Genomic DNA, 12,990 nt, shown 5'->3' on the forward strand with positions numbered 1-12,990 from the left:
AGAAATGATTAACACTTTCAGTAGAGTGGCAGGTTACAAAATTAATCTGAAAAAGTCTGTAGCCTTTCTATATACCAGTAACAAACAGTCAGAGAAAGAGTACATGGAAACAGTACCTTTCACAATAGCCTCAAAAAAAAAAAAATACTGGCATAAACCTGACCAAAGACATTAAAGACATCTACAATGGAAATTTTAAATCTTTTAAAGAAAGAAATTGAGGAAGACAACACAAGATGGAAGGATCTCCCATGCTCATGGATTGGAAGAAGTAATATTGTGAAAATGATCATCCTACCAAAAGCCACTTACAGACTGAATGCAATGCCAACCAAAATCCCCATGACATTTTTCACAGAATTGGAAAAAACCATCCTAAGGTTCATATGGAAGCTTAAAGGACCTCGGATAGCCAAAACAACCTTGAGCACTAAGAGCAATGCTGGGGGCATTACTATACCAGATATTGAACTGTATTACAGAGCTATAGTCATAAAAACAACATGGTACTGGCAACATAGCTGAGGGGATTACTATATCAGATATTGAACTGTATTACAGAGCTATAGTCATAAAAACAACATGGTACTGGCACAAAAATAGACCCATAGATCAATGGAACAAAATTGAAGACCCAAATATGAGTACATGCAATTTCAGCCACCTGATAATTGACAAAGGGGCCAAGAACATTCACTGGAGGAAAGAAAGCATGGTCAGCAAATGGTGCTGGCAAAACTGGATCTCCACTGGTAGAAGAATGAAACTAAACCCCTATCTTTCACCTTGCAGAAAAGTCATCTCCAAATGGATCAAGGACTTCAATGTGAAGCCTGAAATTCTGAAACTGTTAGAAGAAAACATTGGCAATAACCTATGAGATACAAGTGTAGGAAAGGATTTTCCAAACCAGACATCAACTGCCCAGGAAACAAGGTCAAGAATCAACAACCTCATTAAACTAAAAAGCTTCTATACAGCAAAAGAAGCAAGCAAGGAAGTGAAGAGAATACCGACAGAATGGGAGAAAATCTTCACCAGTGACACGTCTGACAGAGGTTTAACATCCAGAATATATAATGAACTCAAAAAACAAAGTATCAAGAAAGGAAGTGACCCAATTAAAAGATGGGCTAAGAAACTGAAGAGAGAGTTCTCAAAAGAAGAAATAGAGATGGCTAAGAAGCATCTTAAAAGGTGTTCAACATCATTACTAATTATGAAATGAAAATTAAAATCACTTTAAGATTTCATCTTACCCCAGTCAGACTGGCTAAGATCAAGAAAACAAATGATACCAAATGTACCAAATGTTGGTGAGGATGTGGGAAAGGGGAACGCTCATCCACTGCTGGTGGGGCTGCAAACTTGTTCAACCCCTATGGAAAGCAGTATGGAGAACTCTTAAAACTACAGATGAACCTACCATTTGACCCAGTTATACCACTCCTTGGCATATACCCAAAAAACTCATCCTACTGCAGGGATACTTATCCATCCATGTTTGTTGCTGCTCTTTTACAGTAACTAAGAGATGGAAGCAACCTGTGTCCCTCAACTGACAAGTGGATAATGAAAATGTGGTTCATTTATATGATGGAATTTTACTCAGCAGTAAAGAAAGATGAAATCATGAAATTTGCAGGTAAATGGATGGAACTAGAAACCGTTATACTAAGTGAAGTAACACAGACTCAGAAAAAACAAAAACAAACAAATAGCGACATATGTTCTCCCTCATATGTGGATCCTAGCACCAAATCCTTATAAGTGAGTAGGTGCCCAGGCATAACTACAGGAACCAGGATAATGAAGAGGAACCAGGGAAATAAAGGAAAAGAAAGAATTTGAAAGAGAAGAACAATAGAAAACAGGTGTTAATAAGGGAGATATGGATCATAATGGGGTTATTTTAAGGGGATGGGGGAGGGAAGTTTATATAAGGAATGTAGGGGATAAAGGGAAAGGAGCTCAAGATAGGTGGGACCATAGGAGAAGGGTATTATTAAGGGGGAAATGGGAAAAATGGGGGCACCTTAAATGGGGAAACCATGGTGGAAGGGTTAGACAATGTGAGAGATAAACAATGCCTAGCTAGTTTTAGAATACTAGAGGGAACCATATTAGGCCAACAACCTACTGACAAATTATACATATAACCAGATCAATGAATGTACTATATGTCTAGGCAAGGTTTATCTGAGAGCGTTTGGTCTTTGCCCAATCTCTATGTACATAGCATATGGTAATTAAAAGTACAAGACTGGTGGAACTAACCTTCTTGGATGTTTAACAGCCGTACTTTGAGGTCTATACTAATTTGGTCAGTGGGTCATAAAGGACAGTTTTTGCTCCTTGCCCTCCTAGGTCAATTAAGTTCCAGGGGACTATGAGTGTTTCTCAAAATGTCCTGTAACTGTGATGAGTCACCTATTCTCTTGAGCAAGGAGGCCATGGAGACCCCACCACATGGACATGAACCAGTGCCCAGTCTACAAAGAGGAGGGTCAACACAGAGGAAACATTTCCTCCATGCTTCTAAGGTGAAGCAGCCATGGTTGAGCAGGACCTTTGGCTTATCTTCACATAGATGGAACTGGTAAAAGAAAGGAGCCAGGGGCTCCTCCCAAGCCCACGTGACCCCTGAGGAACAGATCCTCAAACGACCTTAAGAGTGAAAATAAATTGGTTTATCTGGGCTGACTGTAGGGTCTTAAACACCCAGAAGGAAAGTATAACCAAAGATTAATGGGGTCAATATAATTTTTAAGAGTCCATAGGTGTAGCCAAAGGCTACATAACAAGAAACAGTGCCAGACAGGAGATACCTTCCTTTGAGTTATTGGCCAGAGTGGCCCAAAAGACTCCCAGACAGTAACCCAGCATAGAACTGGGAAAATGAACAGCAGACCCCAATCTTAGATAAAGGAATAATGACAACTGATTGCTGCAAGATGAGGAACAGTTGATCTTTCTAAAACAAGGATCTCTAGATAGGCTGACTAGATTCAGTAGATGGACAAGCGGTGCCGACAACACAGCAGACAGTAGCAAGGATATCAGAGTAAAAGGGCTCTAGTGTGGGGAGGGAGGCTATTGGAGGGTGCCATCTGGGAAGTGGGTGTATAGTTGAACAAGATGGTTTGGGATGTTCTGTGTGATATACAGACAAAAAAAAAATCAACAAACTAAAAACGTGTATTATATTTGAGGAGGAAGCATAAAAATTTGTCATGTTAATTAGTAGAGGTGATAAATTACCATTGCGATCTACCTGATGACTTTACACCCATACTCAGGTACTAAGGATCTGAGTGTAACTGACTGTGACTCATAATAATCAGATACATACAGATTAAAGACACATGTGCAGACATCTAAGTGTTAGTAGCATTAAAAATGTATGAAACTGTGTATTTTAAAATGACATGGAGATCTTTTTTAAAGGTTAAAACCTCATTTAATTTTACATCTTATAGGGTTTATACTGAGTACAATATTGTATAACTGTATTAATTCAACTGTAAACCTAAAAATTTACAGCCAATTTTGAAAGAGATGTATCTTAGCTCTGGAAATTGTTATTGAATATGTTAAAGCTGTAATGAAATGCTTCTTCTAATCATGTGGTTATTAAATTTAAAAAAATTAAAAGAATAATAATTCTTCAAAGCACAAAAATTTGCTCCTTAATAATTAGTAAATGTGAAAAACATTTTCATTGAAATCTACCTGATGACTTTATATCCATGCTCAGATGTCAAGGATCTCAGAAAGTAACTGACTGTGACTAGTAATAATCAGATATATAGAGATTAGAAACACATGTGCAAACATCTTGGTGTTAATTGCATTAAAAATGAATTTTTTGTATGAAACTGTATTTTAAAATGAAGTGGAGATCTTCTTTAAAGGGTAAAAACTCATTCAATTTTATGTCTTATAGGGTTTATACTGAGTACAATATTGTATAACTGTATTAATTCAACTGTAAACCTGAAAATTTACAGCCAATTTTGAAAGAGATGCATCTTAGCTCTGGAAATTGTTACTGAATATGTCAATGCTGTTATAATGAAATGCTTCTTCTAATCATGTGGTTATTAAATAAATGATTAAAAATACAATAAAATTTAAAAATTTTTTATTGAGCTTTTAAAATTTCATACATTTCCCACTCAACTCCAGACCCCTTCCCCCAGCCATGCCTCCCCCATCCCCCCACCAAACCCTATGCACTCTACCATACATGCTGAGTCCTGTTCATTCAGGTATTTGTACCCAAATGTCCTTCAGTGTAAATATGTTCACTGGAGTCTAGTCAGCCCATCCAGTGGTCATATGCAAGTCATATTCTCCCTCACCCAGCAGCAATCAGTCTCAAATAGTTCTCAGTCTAGTGCTGGCCCACCGCCTATTTCTCACCTCCCCTTTGGGCCCTTGTTTAATTGAGCTGATATAGGTCCTGAGTTCCACACCACTGTTGCTGCAGGCTCACATGAGCAAGCCTCCAGTGGCCTGGAAGCCTCCACCTCCTTATGTTCATGAACCAGCCTTGGCTCTTACAATCTTTCCGCCTCCTCTTCCGCAATGGTCCCTGAGCCGTGGGTGGGTGAGGTTCCATATAGGAGCTCCATCCTACACTCTACAGTCTCTTATTCTCCAAAACTTGGCCAGTTGAGGCCTTCTGTGTGTATCACACTCTGATGTACATGGAAGCCTCACTAGTGAGAGTTGAGGGGTACATCAGCCCTCTCTCTACCCCTTATTCTGCTATGTTCCATCAACTTCATTAGATTTTAAAACCTCTATCCAACGAAAGACAATATTAGGTAAGCAAAAAGAAAAGGCACAGACTGGGAGAAGAATCTTTCCAAAACACATACCTGATGAAAGAACTGCTATCCAAGATACACAAAGAACTCTTGAAATTTTAACCATAAGAAACAAGAACACTTGCTTGTTGTTGTAGGAAAGCAAAGTGATATGATCACTTTGAAAGTCATTCTGGCCATTTCTTAGAGAAATAAATATAATTTAACCATCTGACTCAGTAATCATGCTCCTATGGTATTTATCCAAATGAATCTAAAACATACACTCACAGAAACATGCACACAAATGTTTATAATCACCTAAACTTGGAAGCAACCAAACTTATCCTTCACTAGACAACTGTGGTATATCCATACAATGGATCCTTATTCAGCAGTTTTTTAAATACTTGTTTTATAGACGGGCATGGTGGCATACACCTTTAATCCCAGCACTTGGGAGGCAGAGGCAGGCAGATCTCTGTGAGTTCAAGGCCAGCCTGGTCTACAATGTGATTTCCAGGCCAGCTAGGAGACCCTGTCTCAAAAAGACAAAAAAAGTTTTATTTTTTATTTTACATGTATTAGTGTTTTGCTTGCATATATGTCAGCACACCTGTGTCATACGGTATCTGTGGAGACCAGAAGAGAGTATTGGATCCCCTGGAACTGGAGTTATGGATTATTGTTAGCTACCATTTGGGTCCTCTGGAAGAGCAACCAGGGCTTTTAACCACTGAGCCATCCCTCTAGGCCCTCAGTTATTTTTTTAAATGAGCTACCAAGACATGAAAAGACGTGGAGAAAATATAAATATATCTATTGACTGAAAGAAACAAACATGGAAAAAGTATATACTGCAGGGGCATTTTCTGAGGCCTAGGACAAGGGCACTATCATCCATACCTTCATTTTCTTCCTCCAAGTAGCTGTGGACACTTCCCAGTCTAGTTTCAAGAAACTTATAGCTGCCGGGCATGGTGGCGCATGCATTTATTCCCAGCACTCAGGAGGCAGAGGCAGGCAGATCTCTGTGAGTTTGAGGTCAGCCTGGTCTCCATATTGAATACAGGGAGACTCTGTCTCAAAATGACCCCAAAAAAAGAGCTTATAGCCAGGTGTGGTGGTATACACCTTTAATCCCAGCACTCTGGAAACAGGGGTAGCAAGCAGATTTCTGGGAGATGGAGGGCTACTGGGTAACCCTGGCTTAAAAAAAGATTTATAGAAAGGTATTGTTGGGGTCGTTTATTTGTTTGGCTTTCTTAGTACTGTTGTTGTTTTGCTTTTGAGTTTTTCAGACTAGCTTTCCAGCCCTAGTGAGGTGAGCAACAAGCCAATAGGCAACAAGGCCAAGAAATCATGAAGTGAAACATCTTGACTCATGAGTCAAAATTAACCTTTCCTCTTTATAAGTTGATTTATCATGAGTATTTGCTATAGCCATGGAAAACTTAACAACACAAATTCTCAAAATTTTAGTAACATGGAGGTTGAATTCTTGTTCGTCCTATATATCCACTATGAATCTGCTGCCATACCCCTCTACTCTCTGAAGCTATGAAATGATTAAAAACTAAGTGAGGGGCAGCTTATCTGCCAAGTAGCCATGCTCATGGTAGAGATGAGAGAACTTGATTTTAAACATCTGCTTGTAAACAGGCATGGTGACATACACCTTTAATCCCAGCATTCTGGAGGTAGAGCAGGTAAATCTCTGTGAGTTCCAGGCCAGTCAGGTCTACACAATGAGACTCTGTTTCAAAGAAAGAAAAAAAAAACTGCTTATAAATTGCATAATGTCACTTTTGCCCTGATTTCATGAAATAAGGTAAATTGCACACCTCCTCCTGACCTCAGCAAAGCGGGGATCAGAAGGGGACCTCAAGGCCTAAAGCCAAGTCAGAGCCAGAGACATGGAGAGCTATAATCTGCCCAACAAGAAGTTCTGCAAATGCACTGAAAAATGGCACGACCTACAGGGAAACAGAGGTTTGTCAGCTTCATGTATATTTTGTTGACTTTAGGGAATAAAGTTGGACATTTCCTCCTCTCTCCAATTTCTAGATCTGCTTAAATGGCATTAGACGTGAAAGATTGAAAGAATTCACTAACAAAACACTTGCATCTAGGGCAGGTAAGATGGTACTTGCCATGAAGCCTGATGACCTATATTTAATCCCCAGGACCCACATGGTGGAAGGAGAGAACCAATTCCTTCTGATTTCCACATACATGCTGTGGTGTGTGTGTGTGTGTGTGTGTGTGTGTGTGTGTGTGTGTTACATAAAATAAATAAATGTAATTTAAAAACTTTTTAAAATTAAAATAACACTTGCATCCATAGCTTCTCAGGTTACCTTCCCAATGACTTCCCAAGTCAATGGTCTGCTTCACTTTCCTTTGAGATCTCTTTGAGATCCAGTTTTATATATGCCCTGGGAGATGGCTCAGCAGTTAAAGCACTTTCCAGACAAGTAAGAGAACTGCAGTTATGATCCCCAGAACCCACACGAATGCCACACGGTGTGGCACGTACCTGTAATTTCAGTACCTGGAACAGGGAGACAGGTTATCCCCAGAACATGATGGCCAGCCAGACTACTCTTGTGGGTAGCCAAGCTCTGGGTTTGATTGAGAGACCCTGCTTCAATGAATAAAGTGAAAGAGCTATGAGGGAAGATTCTCTATATCAACCTCTGGCCTCCACAAGCACATACATACACACGCATATATACCTGCATGGACACATGTGAACATGCATACATACACACACATACACACACACCACCACCACCACCACACTTAGACATGAAAAGAAGCAAAAATAAATAAATAAGCATCCCTGATAGTCCAGCTTCTTAGATACATATGTATAAGTTTTTCCAAGTATTTCTGTAAATTGTTTCAATTTCCTCTGTATCTATGGCTATGTCTTACAGTTTTTATTTGTGTTTAATTTTTACTAACCTGTACAGTATAATTATGTATTTGCACAAACTAGAATTTTTGTGAGGCTAATAATAGTAGCTACTTGTGGAGTTTTGTGAAGATTAAACAGCTAATATCAATATATTAGTGAGAACATTTCCTTAGTAAGCTTTCTATTATTGTGAGACATTCTAAGTATATCTATAATTGTCCAGATGTGTTAACTTTTACACTTAATATTAAAGCAGAATTATACATGGTCTTTTTTCAAAGCTGGACACTGATTTTTATTATCATTAATGATTCCTGACTTAGTCTATGCTAATTAACTTGTAATATACTCATAAATAAATAAAACCCCTGTGTATTGTTTAAGAGAAACCACATTATAGTAGAAAACTATGTGTATAAACATGTATGGTTTTGTGTAGCATTACATAATACGAAAATTAACACTTGCTATTATAATTTCACTGCACAGCATCTGTTTTGTTTTTTCTCAATTCTTTCTCATATCCTACATCTCCTACCACCAAAAGATAAAAATGGATTATGCAGAAAAGTTGTAGAATCTGTTCTAAATGGGCCACAGTAAAAGACAAAATTTTAGCCAATACCCCCCTTGTCTTCTATGAAGAAATTGCTCTTAGTCAATGAATTTTTAATTTTTGAATTACTTCATCAAGAATATATCTCCTTTTGTGTAGGTCACAATATGAGAAATGGGGTCATGAGAGGGGAGGAAGAGTTTTTAAGGCAGGTGGAAAGTAGAGAGGGTTATAAAATATAAGAAAGCAGAGGGGGATTAACTGGAGGGACAAGCCAGGGGCAGGGAGGGAACAACTGGGAACATAGTACATGACATGTGTATAAAGAGACTGTGATGAAACCCATTGTTTCCTATGCTAACCCAAAACATTCATTTAAAAAACAGTGTATCTAAACATTATATTGTTTTAATTATACTGCTAAAAAAGCCTGTATCTTGTATGACTTCAGTACCTTATAGTAATGTTTATAGAAAATTGCCACACTTCATCCAATTAACACAGCTGATATTTTTTTAACCCCTTGGTCAATAAAGTTGCCATACAGCCCCAGCTAATACTGTTAATTTGAATAAATGAATATATTTAAGGATAAGAACAATGTCTGTCATAGTTTGGGTTCTCTATTGTTGTAATAAAACATTGATCAAAATCAACTTGAGGAGGAAAGGCTTTATTTATATTTTATTTATTATTTTTTATTTTATGTGTATGTGTGTATTGGCTGCATGTAGGTAAGTGCACCCTTGTTGCGCAATGCCCGCGGAAGACAAAAGAGGCTATCAGATCCCCTGGGACTGGAGTTATGGACAGTTGTTAGCTGCCATGTGGGTGCTAGGATTTGAACCTGGGTCCTCTTCAAGAACAGTCAGTGTTCTTAACCGCTGAGCCATCTCTCCAGTCCCGGAATGGTTTTATTTGGCTTACCCATCCTGATTACAGTTCATCCTTGAGGGAAACCAGGGCAGAAATTCAGGGCAGGAACCTAGAGTCAGGAACTGAAGTAGAGACCACAGAGGAACACTGCTTATTGGCCTGCTCCCCTGGCCAGTGCTCAGCTTGCTTTCTTATATAAACCAGAACCACCTGCCCAGGGGTGGCACCACCACAGTGGGCTGCACGCTCCCACTTCACTCAACAGTCAAGAAATTGCCTCAAAGACATGGCCACAGTACAAGCCAATAGAGGAACTTCCCCAGTTAAGGTTCCCTCTTCCCAAGAGTGTCAAGTTGACAACCGAAGCACAATGTCATTATGGTTTGACTCTGAAACATAACCCAGAGGCTCGTGTGTCTCAACATGTGTTCTCCAGCTCCTGGCACTGTTTTGTGAGATGATGGAACTTTTGAGTTGGGGGCCCTAGATGATGGAAGTAGGTGACTGGGCACAGGCCTTAGAGGTTATGCCTCCAGTTCCAGGCCCTCGTTCTCTGCTTCCTGGACAGTCATGATGTGAGGAATCTCACAGCATGCTCCTGGTGCCACCATAGGCAGAACTGTTCTAGCTCCTATCCTCTCCACCCTGATGGAGTGTAGTTTCTGAAACCAGGGGCCAAAATAAGCCTTCCTTCCTTAAGATCTTTCTGTCAGGTGATTGGTCAGGGTGACAGGAAAAGTAACAATACAGATGCCATTAAATCTCCTACTGTAACACTAACAAACTAGTGAGAGCTAACCTCTTACTTTCATGAATACGTGACTTCTTATTTGCAAATCATATAATTTGCTTCAAAATTCTTGTTAATTCAATCTAAAATCAGTTATACATTTATTTTGTCATTTTATGTAACTTATTTAGAAAATATCCATAAAAGCTAGGTATATAGCTCAGTGTTAGATTGTTTTCCTAGCATGTGTGAAGCCCTGGGTTCAATCCCCAGCCCCCCCCCCACAAATGCCCTTTATAATAATAAAGAAAAGAAAAGAAAATTTGAATTCAACTCTTACCTAAGTGATTCAAACGATGATAGTAATCAGATAAGCTAAAAAAAAGAAAGCTCCCAACTCGGGCAGGACAAGCTGACTTTCTATAATAACAAACCTAAAAAACACAGTGTAATTTTTCTTGTATCACCCTACCTATTCTCCCAGCGTTCCTGCAAGGGAGGCCATATTAACCCAATTTGGCAGATGGGAAAGTTGACACCTACAGAACTGGGACTTTACCAAGGTCATGTTCTTTCCATTATTCTCCATTGCTGATCACCTTAATCTTTTTAAATAGTGGTTTGGTTAGCTTTATTTCCACATTTCTGGTTATAATTTACTAATAGCTACATCTATTCTTTGAACCTACTTTGTCAACATATCAATAAACAAAAACTTTGGGTTCTTTCTGAAAGATCTGTCATTACTCCTTGAGAAGAATATCTATTTAAGTTTGGAAAAAGAGACGAAATAGAGGCAGATTTCTCACAGTTTTCAAAACAGCACTGCCTCCTTGTGGACTATCAGTGAGCTGCAGCACGGTTCAGTTTCGCATGATCAACAGGCAGTGGGGTTTCAGAAAGGTTTTCTATTTGAGTTGCGTCTCACAGAAAAGTGAAAAATATAACCAGTGTCATAGTTTGCTTTATGTTGCTGTGATAAACATCATGACCAAAATCCACTTAGGGGAGGAAATGGTTTATTTGATCTCGCAGGTCACGGTCCACCATTGAGGGAATTCAGGGTAGGAACTGAAGCAGAGACTACAGTCGTAGCACTACTTACTGGCTTGCCTCCCCTGACTTGCTCAACTACACCTGCCTAGGGATGCACCACTCATAGTGAGATGAGCCCTTCTATATCAATTACTAATCAAGAAAACGTCCTACAGACATGCCCACAGGCCTATCTGATGGAAGAAATTCCTCAGCTGAGATTCCCTCTTCCAAAGTATATCTAGATTTGTGTCAAATTGTCAAAAACTAACCAGCACATCCATCTTATCTTATAAACTATAATTAAACTGCCTCCATGCAATGCAGGACCCGAGGAGAAGTCTTTCACTTCACAGATTTATTAAGCACCAGAGATGTATTGTGCAAAAAGTTAAGAAACAAAGGTGAACAAGGACATTCTTCATGTTTACAGAACATAAGGTGCTATTTCTACACTGTTCAAAACATGTACTTTAAACCTGATGACTTGATTTGCACTCAACCAACTGTGTGACTTTGGACTTGTCACCTAAATGTTCACCAAAATGTCATCATGTGCAGAATTTGAATAATAATATTACCTGCTTCATAGGCTATCCAGTCCTCTGTGAGATATTAAACACCATGTATGGGCTGGAGAGATGGCGCAGCAGTTAAGAGCACTGACTGCTCTTCTTGCAGAGGACCTGTGTTCGATTCCCAGCACCCACATGGCAGCTATGAACTGTCCTTAACTCCAGTTCCAGGGGAATCCAAAGCCCACTTCTGACCTCCGTGGCATTACATGACACAGGTGCACTCACATACATGCAGGCAATAGACTTATACACAGGACAGTAACCAAAGGCAGGGGAGGGCTCTTCTTGAGCTGGGACATCATCTTCTCCAGTTTTTGGACACTGGAGCTCTTGGTTCTCCAAGCACCAGACTCTGAGATTAAGATCAGAAGCCTCCCTACCACATATTCCTTAGGCTTCCAGGTTCAAACTAGATCCTATATCAGCTTTCCTGTCTCTCCATGATGCAGGCAGGCAGCAGATCATGATATTCTGGGACTTTGACAAGCTCACATAATATACAGCCATTGGCTCTGTTAATCCACAAAAATCCTAACACATCTTTATCTTGGAAGAAAGTTGGATGAGATATGGAGAGAGATTTTCTTTTTATTGTGTGAATGAAGCTTCCCAGAAAACAACAACAACAAAAAATAAAACCATGCATCTTTCAAACTAAACCTTCTACAGGGTTGATCAACTGATTAGAATGTCAATGATTGGAAAGAGTTTGGAAAGTTGCAGGTCCACAGCCTAATTACAATTTGTCTTGGTCTGTCTTTAGCCCCCTAAACAGCCATTCTTTGCCCACCTCTGTGTCTGTCTGATCTAACATCCTGTGACTAACGAAAAAAACCTTTTGGAATGTATTAACAAACCCTTAGCTTCCACCAACCAAAAGACTGAGGCCTATAGCAGAATAAATACCTCCCATCTCCCACTTTGCTATAACCTGCCTGACAAATGCACCCACCAATGTATTGGAAAACTGTCTTGATTTCTGGCTTTCTTTATTCCGTTATTATAAAAAGTTCATTAGGGGCTGGAGAAATGCTCAATGGTTAAGAACACTGGTTGTTCTTGCAGAAGACCCAGGTTCGAATCCCAGCACCCACATGGCAGCTAACAACTGTCCGTAACGCCAGTCCCAGGGGATCTGACAGTCTCTTCTGACCTCCGAGGACATTGCACAACATGGGCGCACTTGCTTACATGCAGACATACATATAAAATTTTTTCAAAATAATTTATTGAGAATTTCCGACATGCATATAAGATGTTTTGATCAAATCCATGCCTACTCCCTCCCCTCCAACTCCTCCCATATCGTCCCATCATTTTTTTCTGATAACTTCATGTACTCTTTCTTCTTTGATTTTTTTTTCACCCACTTCCCAGGTAGCACCCTTCCATAGCCTCCCTCCCCCTACTAGAGCCCTTATATTCTGTTATCCCTGCTACTGTCCACTGTGTTGTCACACACACACACACACAGCCGT

At 39.6% G+C, this 12,990-nt stretch overlaps 1 pseudogene; it reads left to right on the forward strand.

The window, feature by feature from the left end:
- The window catches only part of LOC103738481, a 51,987-nt pseudogene that overhangs the window by 23,617 nt on the left and 15,380 nt on the right, over nucleotides 1–12,990 (forward strand).

The sequence above is a fragment of the Nannospalax galili genome, unplaced genomic scaffold, assembly GCF_000622305.1.
Source record: "Nannospalax galili isolate Female #2095 unplaced genomic scaffold, S.galili_v1.0 scaffold898, whole genome shotgun sequence".
NCBI classification, from domain to species: Eukaryota; Metazoa; Chordata; class Mammalia; order Rodentia; family Spalacidae; genus Nannospalax; species Nannospalax galili.